The sequence below is a fragment of the Agelaius tricolor genome, unplaced genomic scaffold (assembly GCF_023055355.1).
Source record: "Agelaius tricolor isolate 1412-34295 unplaced genomic scaffold, bAgeTri1.0.p SCAF_1, whole genome shotgun sequence".
Classification (NCBI taxonomy): Eukaryota; Metazoa; Chordata; class Aves; order Passeriformes; family Icteridae; genus Agelaius; species Agelaius tricolor.
This window is the reverse complement of record NW_027269261.1, coordinates 92,408,813-92,421,002: the sequence shown is the minus strand read 5'-3', so window position 1 is coordinate 92,421,002 and position 12,190 is coordinate 92,408,813. Positions and strand designations below refer to the sequence as shown.

Here is a 12,190-nt window from a genome sequence, read left to right as displayed (position 1 = left end):
TCCTGAGACAGTTCATCCTAGAATATAGAATAGAATAGAATATCCTAGAATAGACAGTTCATCCTGATGTTTAAAAGAAATAAAATACAAGTTCTATCTCAGCCATGGCTTCAGTTTCTGATTTTTTTTTTCTCTTGGCCACATTTTTTTCATGTACTCTACTGTAATGTATTTTTAAGAAGCTATGTCATGTTTTACAAAAGAAAAACATTATATATGAAGCAAATAACCTTTATCTTGCCTGTGGACTCCATGCTACAGCTGTAAATCTCACATTTCTTCTTTCTTACTTATTTCTGATGAGAGACAGTATGAAGATATCAATGGTTTTGGAATGTATTATTTATTTATGTTCCAAAGTTGTTAGCAGTTATCTTAATAAAACTGAGTACTCTGCAGCTCCTGCCAGCCTTGCAGTAGCTCTCAGTCCTCTTTCCCTTCTCACCCCCAGCTCCTTAGTAGGTCTATTATTTCATTTTGAGTTAAGATACAACGTGTCTCACAGTTTTTGCTCCTGAATCTTCTCCCTTACACCTAGAGATGGCATTCATATTAATTTGTAGCATGATGAGCCTTCCCTGTAGTCTCTAAAAATATGTCTGCTATCTCAAAATACATTCTCTCAAATGGCAATCCAGATTTCTGGGCACCATAGTTTAATTCAAGATGTATTAAAAGACCGCATGAAGTGAAGACTTTAAATCTGCCTTTATATTTAGCTTCTTTTTTTTTCCCCACTGGTAAGTGAACCATGTGTTGTAACAGCCTGCTCATTTCTAAAGAGCAGTGATGCTGTCTCCTGCAGAGGCTGCTTCACTATGAACTCCCTCTGCAAGATGCTGAGTTGCTCTGGCCCTCATTCATCCAAGTCTTGAGATGCTGAGCTGCTGGACTAAGATCAGTGCATAATAGTTTTCAAGATACAGCTTTGTTCCAAGAAGCATTGCTCACCATTTACTCCTGTCAGAGGATGGGGCCTAAATAAAGGAAATAATCTTGTCTTTCTGTTTTGTTTGTCTAACAGAAGAGAGACTATTAACCTAGACTGGAGGACTTTAAAATCAGCTCAACTTACAATATTCCATCCGCTTTGCTCTGTAATGATGTTAAGGTCATGATAAGCTGTATATTTCTGTGTAAAAGTTAAATTAATAGCAAAAATAAATTAATACCAAAAATAATCTAACACATTCTAACTTTGTTATTATTTCATCCAGCAATAATAAACTGGGAATTTGGCCAGTATATTAAAAATATACTTAATAAATCTTATGTTATTCTTGTGGCTCCCTTCCACATCAGCATATTTTATGATTCTGTGAATTAAGCATTTAGATGTATGTAGATTACACAGCAAAACAGTGAATAATTGATTCATGTATGTGATTACTAGTGTACCAATTAAAAAACAACCTTTTCTTGGAAGGCAGTGCAACTTTGACTTAGGACTTACACAGTAATTTATGAACTGGGAGGAGAGTAGAAAACTGTCTCAAACATACCAGGCATACGTTCTTTAGGAAAAGAAAAATTTTGGTTCATCTAACTGGCACTCATATATACACTGCATTTTAGTGTTAAATGTGGCAGTGGTGCCATCCCAAGTCACCCACTTCTGTATCTATAGCTGTTTGTGGAGGCAACACAGTAAGCAGATCAGCAGCTCAATTTAATTAAAATTAACTATTTTCCTCTGGATTTTTGCTAACTGAAGTAATTATCTGGACTCTGTATGATGCACTCAGAGCTATATACCAGCATGTAGAAGTGATGCAAAAAGGCTGGAGGGGTGGAATGCCAGCAATAGCTTCACTTGGTAGTGGCACCATATACTTGTCCCTGAGGTAACAGTGAAAACCTGAAAATTTGTTCCCAGTGTAAATGGAAAACAAGCGTTAAAAGACCTGTTCTAGGTAAATAAAAGAGCTTTGTAGTTGGCTCTGAAAAGAACTTGACCTTCTGCCAGAGACCGTGCCAGTGGATTTGAGGAATCTTGCATTACTACTGGCTGTTCCATTTGTCAGCAAATACATTGTTGTAGAGAATGTTGTGAAGATATGTTTCTTCAGTCTGTGAAGTGGTTGCATGAGAAAAGCCAGCTAGGCAAGAAGGGCTATAATGGAAAACAAAAACACTCAAAAAATATTGTTATGTATATAATTTTGCTATGTTACGTATATAATTTTGTTTCTTAGGAAGTGACTTGCAGGGGTTTGCAAATACTATCTCCTAAAAATGCTGGAGTAGTTACCCTTGTCCTCAAGCTAACTAATTTCACTGTTCAGTTTCAGTTTGCATGTGATTTCACATTTCCCAGGTGCTGGAGCAGAGATTCCCCTGCAGCCTGTGGTGATCATGCTGAGGCAGATCATGGTGAGGCAGCTGCCCCTCAGTGGAGGTCCACGGTGGAGCAAATATCAACATTGGAAGCAGGTATCCCATGGAGCATCTCACCCTGGAGCAGGGGAATGCCTGAAGGAGGCTGTAACCCTGTGGGAAGCCTGTGCTGGAGCAGGCTCCTGGCAGGACCTGTGGCCTCATGGAGCAAGGAACCCACTCTGGAGGAGGTTTGCTGGCCCCATAAGGGGACCCACTCTGGGACAGTCTGTCCCTTAAAGGCTGAACCCTGTGGAAGGGACCCACACTGAAGCAGTTAATGAAGAACTGCAGCCCGTGGGGAGGATCCACATTGGAGAAGTTCATGAAGGACTGTCTCCTGTGGGAGGGACCCTGTGCTGGGGCACTGGAAGAGTGTGAGGAGTCCTCCCGTGGCAGAAAAATGAGGAACTGTCTGAAACTCTCATTTGCTGTCCCTGTGTTCTGCTGGATGTGAGCAGGTGGGGAATTCACAAATGAAGATGAGCCTGGGATGATGTAGGGGTGGCAGGAAGGTGGATTTTAGATTTGTTCTTATTTCTCATTACACTACACAGGTTTAATTGACAATAAACTAAATTAATGCCGCTAGCTTGAGCCTAGGTTTTGCCCATGACAGTAATTGCTGAGTGACCTCCCTTGCCCTCATTTTCACCACAGAGCCTTTAGTTGTATTTTTTGTCCCATGTCCAGGTGAGGAGGGGAATGATAGAAGGACTTTTGTGGGCACATAGTGTCCAGCTAGGCTCAACCCACCTCTGTCAGTAAAAAGACATTTTGTAAGTCCAATCTTTGGATATGTGACAAGATGGCCTTTGTAATGTTATCCAGATAATCTGTAGTGATTTTAAATCCTATTGTAGTTTCTGTATCACTAGTTTTATTATTTGATTAAAATCCAGCAGAGCATTAAGGATTAAATTTGTATGAGGATGAATGATTTACAATTAGTTAGAAAAAATGAAGGTATTAAAGAATATGCCAGGTTAATTTATTTGACAAATGAGTGTAAAGCTACTTACACAAACATTTCAGAACACAGCAGCACCTGGTAGGTAATAAATTTTGTAGAAAAAATTTAAAAAGTAATTAGTTGAGGACTATAAAAACAATGCCAGGAGGTATAACTAAGCTCCATCTCACTAAGAATGCAGGGGCTGACTTTCTCTGCACCCCATAGTTGTGCTGGGTCCCTCCAGTACATGACAGCCTGTAGGCCAAGGGATCCACTGGTAGGGAAGATATTCTATACTTGGCAGTTAGGACACGGTATGGTGGTATCCAGCCTGGGATTTATACAATTAATTTGTACTACAATATCTGCTAATGCCAAGCTTTTAGTATTTTCCATTTTAATGTCAATAATACTACAGTAATGTTGACATCTAGCTTTCTAAAACACTACATGTTCTTAATTTGTTTATGTTGGCAACATTTGTTACTTTACAGTAGTGTAGGAAACACCTAGTGGTGAGTGATTTAAGCCACTTGTTGTCTGTTTGAATTCGGTCATGATTTTGCTATAACAACAGGATAAACAGCCTTGTTTGCAGCACTGCAAATGTAAAGAAACAAACTGTTCCAAAAAGTCCAACTGTGAACATTTATGGCTGTGGGCACTCTTACCTTGGGTTGTTGCATTCAATTATTGTAAAGTGTTTGTATGTTCCATATCCATTATTTCACATAGATATTAATTGTGTTCCATATACTTTGACAGCTGTTTAGCCATGAGGAGGTATTTTCATAGAAGCATCTATTTCTATGGCATGATTTCAGGCCATAATAGTAATTATCTACTCTAGGTATACTACTGTATATGTTAAGCTGAAATTGTTTCTTCTCATACATATCACTTTATGGTAATCTCTACTCAATTTTATCTGCCATTTTATTACCTGGACACTCAGTGAGTATCAATGACATACCACTTGCCTTGTATTTTTGCAGCTCTCTTGTTCTTCTATTATTTCTAGAGTCCCATATTGTTGTTATTAGATTTCTAAAGTCCATACCTCTTGGGTGTATTCTCATGGCTGCAGATCGTCACAGCATGGACTCCTTCTGCTGCATGCTGTTCTCTCTCAGGTCAAGGCTCCTCCAAGGCTCTCCCCAACCAGCTTACCTGCCCCCTTTTATCCCAGTCATCTTCATTGGTCACAGCTGCAGCCCAATTAAGGACATCGCAGCTGCAGCCCATCAAGGGCAACCGGGACCTCTGGGGCAAAGCCTCTATACAGATATTTAAATACAATACATATCCTCTACTATACAGCTCTTCACATTGGCCACAATTTTAATTTACCTCAGTCATAAGTATACCTGCAAATATTGTCTGTGGTACCTCCTTTGTCCTGGGAGGCCTTTCTTGGATTTAGCTTACATAGTATGAGTTTGAGAGGCGAGAGTGTACTGAGACAAGAAATCTTCAAGAAACTCATGCTCATAGGAGGAAAATGTTCCCTTTCCTTCTCCTTCCATGCTGGGCTGTAGCTACTTTTAGAAACAGAAGATCCCACAAGGCTCAAAGGAGGATGTCCGGGTACTAGTGGTACCTTTCTCGTGTCTTCCCTACAAAATTGGATGTCTTCTGCAGTTAGAGAGACCTAATACATCAGCCTCCACACATCATCTCCATGAGCTCAATTGCCAGGAAAGTTTATTATCTAACTTCAGAAAAATTCCCTAGGAAAAATCCCTAGGAAATCAGGGAATTTGCCATTCTGCTTGGGAATGCAGATGCTATATTGACAGTAGGTAGCAAAAGCTAAAGGCTAAGGTTATATATTAAAACCTGCTGTCATTAAATTAAAAGTGAATTTGACTGTTTCCTCTAATGAATGAAAAAGGCAGTGGTTAGGCTTGGGAATGATGCCCTCTCCCAAGCAGGCACAAGGATGTGGAGGAGTGCTCTCTTCCTCATGTAGTATGCAGATTCCCTGATTCCTTACTTTTTGCACCAGCCTTCTCAGTCCTCTTCCCTTCTCACACAGAATTAATGCTGACCTTGTACAGAAAAGCTGATTTCTCATTCATCTTCTTCCCTTATCCATCAACAACTAACCCTAAATACTGTGCCAAAGATTTCCAGTACTACAAGTCCTCTTTCCTTTGGGGGCAGGAGCCCAGGGGAATTTTCCTGGCTCTTCATCTCAAGCAGGCATGGGTTCTTATTTACTAAACCTGTCCATGTCCTCAGGCACATATTCCCAGACTCATGAGTTTTCTCTGACTCTGACTCCCTTCTGCCAAGCCTGCTGCATTCAATGATTGATCTTGTATCTAATTTCACTAGTCACAGCTTTCCTTGGCAGAACTCTAAAGGGTCTTAATTTGCTGATGTAGTTTGTCTAGTTAATTATTGAGTTTGGGTTTTCTTTCATATGATTGATATCTCTGCCGGAATTGCAGTAGCTATTAACAGAATTGTGGTTATTTCATTAAAATACAGAATGCTGAAATACATAATGATATTCTGCTTTTTCCCCTAATTACTAAAATTTTTTATATTTTCATATAATTTATTTATACTTTCATATAATTTATTATTATGAAAAAGAGTTTGACAGCCAGATACAATAAATATATGAAGGTATTCCAAAGTCATATCAAAACCCAATGCTGTTTTAATTTGAAACCTGAAATTACATGTCTAAGTTTGACAAGAAATACTCACACACACAGCTGTAGGAACAGTGTAAAACACTTATAGGATTATACCAGCTCATGAAATTCCCTGTACTTATTAAATTTGTGTCTTGTTTTCAGCTATATGTGTTATAGCACAAAGACTTGACAAGATGTGAGCAAGTCTTAGTGTTGATGACTGTTAAAAGAAGAAGACATTTGCATGGCTAGAATCTGAAATAGGATGTGTTGGAGATTTCTTTATTACACTGTTCATTTATGTAAGAGGAGGTCAAACATGAATGACATTTATGTGGATTTTTTGCATTCTGCAAAATCATGAAGTGACAGAATAAGCCTATAAACTGAAGATTGCTGCTTAATTGTCTTTCTTTTAGCAGCTGGAGGTTATTACAATTCTGAAGTTTATGTAGACTTGTCACAATATTTGTTCATAGGATTGTCTTGTACTGGAATTCCAGATCAATGGAAAACAAGGAAGCAAAAGAAATATAAACCTATCATAAGAAATACTGGATAAATAGAGGGAAAAAAGGCAGGAAAAAAAGAAAGGAAGAAAGAAAATCTGCGATTTCTGCTAAGCTAGCAAATATAACAGCTCAAAAGTCAATGTTCTTGCAACTAATTTGGATGCATGGTTTGCTAAGGAGTATGACAGTATAGAACACCATCTTCTTTGTAATTGATATTGTGGAGAAAGGAATTTGTGTAAACAGCCACCCCTCAAGTACAGGAATTTTTCTCCTCTTAAACTGTTTTCTCTTGCAGAGAAGTGTAAAGCAGTGGCATGGGAAAACAGAACGATAAAATTTTAAGTGTATTTATTGTGAGATATTTAGTTTCAAGACACAATCTCTGATACATATTTTGAAAGTGATAAAAAATGTGGATCCATCTTCTCATAAAAGATAAACTCTGGAAACAGATTCCACTTTAAATAAAGATCTGGATTACCATCCCCATTTACAAAAACTTTCAGTATCCTAAAAAAAATATAAAGGAAGCATTAGGACCACAAAACACAAGCTTTCAGACTTTATTCTAAAAATCTTTGGACTTAAATCCTTTAATTCAAGACTCATAGTTATTTCCCCATAAGAACACAAGTATTACTTGGAGGATATATAGTCCAAAAAATTCTTGTTACCTTGCTGTTTGGGTTGATTTTTTTCTTTAAATTGATCAAAATAATTTATTCTTTAATGTATCTTCTAGTCTTAAAAAGTTGATAGTTTTTTTTAAGAAATTACATTTCAAAATTATCTTTAATTATACTTACAACCCAAATCCAGAAAAAAAATTATTCTTCTCTAATTTTCATCATAGGAGACAATTGCAATAAAGTAGCTCATGATTAATTGCACCACAGTCAGAATGGGATTTACCTCCTCTAAATTTAGCCCCCTGGGAGTTTGGCAAGTGTGAAGTATTCCAAAAAGGTAACTTTAGCCATTCAAGCTAATCTTTCTAGGCTCCCTCTATAGCTTTCAATAGATTCAGAGCCAAAAATCCTAACTGCTCTGCACTGAGCCTTGAAAGCCTAAGTAAGTGCTCCTCCTTTGTCTGACATGCCTTACCAGCTCTCCTTGTCTTCACTCTAGTCATAAAATTTCTTTTGATAGCTCCTAGAAGCAAAAAGCATCTCATCTTAAAACAGATGGAGTAGATAAAGCTACAGAATATTGTGAGCTTGTAGACTAAGTTGCTTTTTTTTCCTCCATTGCCAAATACAGTTTCTGGAGAAAAAACACAGAAAGACAACTCAGTAAAAGATACAGACATTTTGAGTCTGAGGTAATGAAAGCTTTGAAGTAACTTACATCTAAGTCTCTCAGAAAGAAATCCAAATTGCATACCTGGAACACATGGAAGAAAATAATTTGCAATTACTTTTACCCTGGTCCTGTCTCAGCTGAAATCAATAAACAAATGGACACGTATAAGGTTAAAGGTTGGTCTGAAGGTTTAGTTTAACTGAAATAGTTGACTTAGAACAATGACCAGAATGAATAACCACAGTGAAGCATCTCATTCTTAGTACTTATTCCATTACACTGATATTGATACGCTGAATGCAATAAAGTGTTATGAAAACAGTCAACAAAATGAGGCAAGATAGGTCATTAGTTTTTAAATAAATGCTGCTTCACTTAATTATTTTATTTTATTCTTTTTTTAAGAAACCCATGTGGTAGTATTGGTTCAGTTTTTTAAATATTTTTATGCAGACTGCAATTTATGACATACTAGCTTTATAAATTCTGTGGGCTCATACTCTACATTGCTAATACTATCATGATGCCAATCTGTGTGCAATTTAATTTTTAAATAATCTACTGGAAAAAATTACAGCTATGATAACAATGGGCTGTGAGGCAAATAGCTCAAATGGCAATTTTTCCTTGGCATATGCTTTAATGGGTTTATATTGTGTGGAGCTTAGGTCAATTAAATGTAAAAGCAGATTCTTGCTATTAGTTCTTTCTTATTGAATGAGTATAAACAATACAGTGTAAAAATTAACAATGCTTCATATATTCTCCCTTGGCAACTATGCCTGGTGCTATGTAGGGCTACTGGTTGTGGGTTTGTTCAGCTGATTTCCAGCATGTTCAGGGAACACAAGATACTTTGGACTGAATGGAAGTCTTAACAATGAGGCTTGCAGCTGTTTCTGTGAGCTTGTGAATGCCCAAATTGGGAAATAATACCCAGAACAGAGCAAATGTCTATCACCTATTTATTTAAAATAAGCATCCTTTTTTTCTGTAAAGAGAGCCCTAGACTCTGTTTTTCACCTTTTCTACCATATGACAGCAGTTGTGACATTGCCACAAAAATCATCCTCTACAAGACTTTCTCTAACTACTTTCCTAACTTCAGGAGAAATGAAAATCTCTGTTTGATCTTTATAAAATTATTCTGTCCATAGATAAGGACCTGATCACTCTCTTTATGAATCAGCAATTCCTGAAACCTGCTGACTTTTCATCAAACACAATAAGAGATTCATCAACTAAAATACTTTAAAGAGGAGCCAGTGATGAGGGAGTTTGAAAGCCCAGTGGGCTCCGTTGTGGGGTCTCCATCCTGTGAGATGGATTGCATTGACTGCACAATTACAAAGCACAAGGCTTAATTTTGCAATTGTGTAATAGCACTGCATATGAAATCTAGGAAGCTGTTTAAGAATAACTAAATTGATTTTAGGGCTTTAGCTAATAACTGTAGCTAGGGACTAAAATCAACATGGGTAGAAAGGTCTCTGCCAACTGCTTCACTGTTGTGCGCTAGGAATGAAAGAAGAATAAGAAGGTTTGGACTAAGCCAAATTAATTTTCTATTAACAGGGTTAATAAATACATATTTGTTATTTTAACTGCTGCAATTTGATTACCATCTTTTTGAATTATGACTAAACCATGTAGTATTTTTAGCCCACCAATGTTTTCAATCAAAATTAGTTAAAACCTTGATTTTAAAAATTATCTTAATTTCCATATAGACAACTGACATTTTTAGAACTTCAAGTCTAAGCAACAATTTCAGTTTTGTAATGTTTGCTTCTTGCAAAACAATGGAATTTGACTTCTGCAAATATTAGCAGAACTGATTTGTTCTTTGGATAGGAGAATTGAAAAATAAAACTACATAAATTAACAGAGGTACATAAGCTTGGCCCACTCTACAAATTAAAACCTTTATCCAGTAGTATTTCACACTTCTAGTAATTTACAATCCTAATTAATAATTATATATTTTGACAATTATGTCTTAGAGATATTAGAAGTGAAAAAAAATCTTTTGTTGAAGGAAAATATGAATATTTCATATAAGGAGAAATTTTCCTGTCGTCATCTCAAAAAAGACTCATTCTAGAATTAATAAATGAAACTCACCAGTTGTGATTCTGTATGTTTTACAGAAAAGAGCTGATTCAGTGGAACTGAATGCAGTGTTTCCAATTCTTTCTGTCAAGTGGAAGAATAAAGAAGTAAAGAATGAAGTCAGGATCACACCATGGGAATACCATCATATTTTTCTAATTAACTCCATTCAAGAAAACCTTAATTGAATATTTTAGAGTTAAGATAATAATGCTGCTAAGCAGCAATGCAATTTGCTGAAGTCAACAAAGCATGACCATGATAATGTAAAGAAAAATTCAAAGACAGTGAATTTTCCCATTATTCATATCTTATTCCTGTAGGATTTTATTTTCTGTGCTTTAGGTTTTAACCTCAGAGTCATATTAATGTATTATTAAATCACTAACGACTGTTGTTTAAAAATCTTGGCTTCCTGAGCCCAGTTAATAATCCAGATGAGCAGTCTACCTCCCTAGAGGAATTTTCTTCTGTGGAAGCTGGTATGAGCTTCCATGCCAGCTCATAAGTTTGCTGGTATGGAATAATAAGTTTGCACACAGAATTATATTTTTGATGGGCTCTGCTTGTACACATAATTTGAAAATAATTTGTAGTGAATTTTTTCTGGAAATTTGACCCATTACTTTTGCTTCTTTACTTTTACACCACCCATTTTAGTAAGTAAATAATACATTTTTTTTGCCATGGGATACTCAAATAAATGAAATAGCTAGTAAGTTATGCACTTGGCATCCTTACAGACAGTATATGCTTGCATTATTTGGCAGAACACAAAAGTGCACGTGTATTATGAGCAGCACTTTATATCTCTGAATAGTTAAGCTGGGAGAACAGTGGTTATGCTGTTCTAGGCCTGTGTAACAACACATTTTGGAATCTCTGAATAAATTGCTGAATGAACTTCAGTGGCCATTACATTTATGAGGTTTACAGAAGGCAGATGCCCCCTTTCTAAGTATTGGCAGCTGCCACATCCCCATTTGGACCTTTAAAAGGTTCCAGGAAGCAATGCAAATTAGTCCTTAAGTAAGCAGTATTGATTGGTTGAAAATTTTGACGTCTTGAAATCCCTGGTCATGTGCAAAATCCCAAGCCAGCCCGACTGGGCCTTTCCTTTTTAATTCCTCCTCTGCAGTTTGACAGATCTTGTAGGAAAAGTGCAGAAGAGTTGATGGATTCACTGAAAATTCTGTAACTTTGCTCAGCCATTCTGAGGTTCAAACAGTCCACACGGGCTGGAGTAAATGTCTACACATTGTAAAATCTTCCTGGGTTTGAGAAAAAGGGGTAGATAACTGGAACAAGGAATTACAAATGAGAATGAAGAGGTTCTAAGCAACTTGGGACCTCCATTCTCTGGAAGAGTTTTACATTATTCTAGAGAACTCCCTTCTGTTAGCAACTGGGAAGCCTTTCTGCTGGCTGGATGCTTATTTAACTTGGAAGGCAAAGCCATTTTGTTCTGTAGTAAGTGTTTAAATTAGACATATATTCTTCAGCATCTATTTCCAGAAGAAATCAAGGGACCAGCTATTTCCATATATTTCTGGCAGGCTACAGTTAATTTTCTAATCCATGTGACTACAAATGGTGGTTTCCTACTTTTACTCAGCACTGACTGTCAAAGTATAAGGAAGTACAAAGCTGATACACTGTAAATGAACTATCTTTTTTTAAAAGCTCAGAGATAATTGAAATACAGAACAATATCATCACAGTTCTGAACATGGAAAAATAGAATGCTTTCTGGAACAAAGGTATCTTTTGTGCTCTAAGATAAAGCTGCTGAACTACCTAAATATGCTTAAACAGAAACTGAAGACTGTAGCTTGAATGCCAGTTTTCAAATGAGGATTTATTTTTAGATGCAGTTCATGAATTGCTAAACTCAGGATTTTCAAGTGGAAGTGCAGAGCTGTTGCTGCAGCCGTAGGCTAACAGAAATTGTGATTAAAACAGAACAGGTAATGGCACAAGCAGAGCAACTACATATTTTTGGATTTCTTCCAAAACCTGTATTGTGACAACTGAAGTAATGCATGTGCACATGTATTTCATCCTGCAAAAATTAATTTATTATTTGTGTTATAATTGCTTATGCAATCTCCATCTCAAATCAGGACTCTACATCATCTGCTGATATATATTGTAAATGGCATATAGACAGAATAGAGAGTACAAAGAGATCATAAAATAATGATGGTCTGCATGCTTGGTTTTCCTTGGTTTCTGCTCATCAATAGCCTAAATGTGATAAGCATTCTTGGTGTGTCACA

At 36.7% G+C, this 12,190-nt stretch overlaps 1 protein-coding gene across 6 annotated transcripts in view; it reads left to right on the top strand.

Annotated features, from left to right (window-relative positions):
- PRSS35 (serine protease 35) overlaps positions 1 to 12,190 on the top strand; it is a 46,479-nt gene that overhangs the window by 13,748 nt on the left and 20,541 nt on the right. The window contains exons 4-5 of one of the 6 annotated variants that reach the window (XR_011681790.1): positions 2,318 to 2,837; positions 9,950 to 12,181. The exons of 4 other annotated variants lie outside the window; for them this stretch is intronic. The gene's annotated coding sequence lies outside the window, so the exon portion shown is untranslated. Of the gene's footprint in view, positions 1 to 2,317; positions 2,838 to 9,949; positions 12,182 to 12,190 lie in introns of those variants that run through there. One more of the 6 variants, XR_011681789.1, reaches the window with a different exon arrangement.